Here is an 815-nt window from a genome sequence, read left to right as displayed (position 1 = left end):
TATATATATATATATATATATATATATATATATATATATATATATATATATATATCCTTGATCATGTGACATTGGGGCAATGATGGAATAAAATGTCCCCAATTCAAACAATCGAATTTATTTATTCAATCTGGTCGTAATTTGATAATTCAGGAAGAATCACTCACCTCTTCTTCTGGGAAACTCCAGACCTGCTGATGTTAGTAGCAGAAGATGACTTTAGCGTGACACAGCTGATTTCTACATAATGACACAAAGTTGACCACGCGACAGTCATCACTGCAGCAAGCACAACGGACTTGTAAATGTTCTGACTCATCATCGCATGAGTTTCATTCTCGCTATGAAGTTAGGCTCTTGAAGGCCTTTTTGTCGATCAGTTCGATTGAAGATTCAGCGGCCAGATTTCAATACTTCATCGCAATCAGAGCACCACACTTTCAGGAACTGTCGAATAATGGTAAATTTACCACGCTACGTGAACTCCTCATCTCTCTCTCTCTCTCTCGCTCCTTCTACTTCTTTCGGCCCCATCTAGCGCGCGCGCCCCTTCATCCTCCGTTTCCCGTCATGCCAGACCGCCATCGCTGCGAAGCGCTGCGACGGCCGTGCCGATTCGTACGGCCGACATGTAACGGAGCCCGACAGTGGCAGAAGGGGTAGAACAGCGGGGCTGCACGCGTGGCGCCGACGACGACGGCGAACGTAACGGACAGACGCACGCCCGTCTCATTCGCATCCTCGCTATTCTTTCCTTCCCACCCACCCACCGCCCTCGTCGCCTCCTTTCCGTGACCGCCGCCGCGTCGGTCGTC

The 815-nt window shown here is 48.2% G+C and overlaps 1 protein-coding gene across 8 annotated transcripts in view; it reads right to left on the bottom strand.

Annotated features, from left to right (window-relative positions):
* The window catches only part of LOC106883685 (chitin synthase chs-2), a 132,240-nt gene that overhangs the window by 106,016 nt on the left and 25,409 nt on the right, over positions 1 to 815 (bottom strand). For 4 of the 8 annotated variants that reach the window (XM_014934802.2, XM_052970378.1, XM_014934794.2 and 1 more), the window contains exon 1: positions 168 to 728. The exons of the other annotated variants lie outside the window; for them this stretch is intronic. The gene's annotated coding sequence lies outside the window, so the exon portion shown is untranslated. Of the gene's footprint in view, positions 1 to 167; positions 729 to 815 lie in introns of those variants that run through there. 8 annotated transcript variants of the gene reach the window in all.

The sequence above is a fragment of the Octopus bimaculoides genome, chromosome 9 (assembly GCF_001194135.2).
Source record: "Octopus bimaculoides isolate UCB-OBI-ISO-001 chromosome 9, ASM119413v2, whole genome shotgun sequence".
Taxonomy (NCBI): Eukaryota; Metazoa; Mollusca; class Cephalopoda; order Octopoda; family Octopodidae; genus Octopus; species Octopus bimaculoides.
Note: the sequence above shows the minus strand (reverse complement) of the source record. Positions and strands in the feature narration are given on the sequence as shown.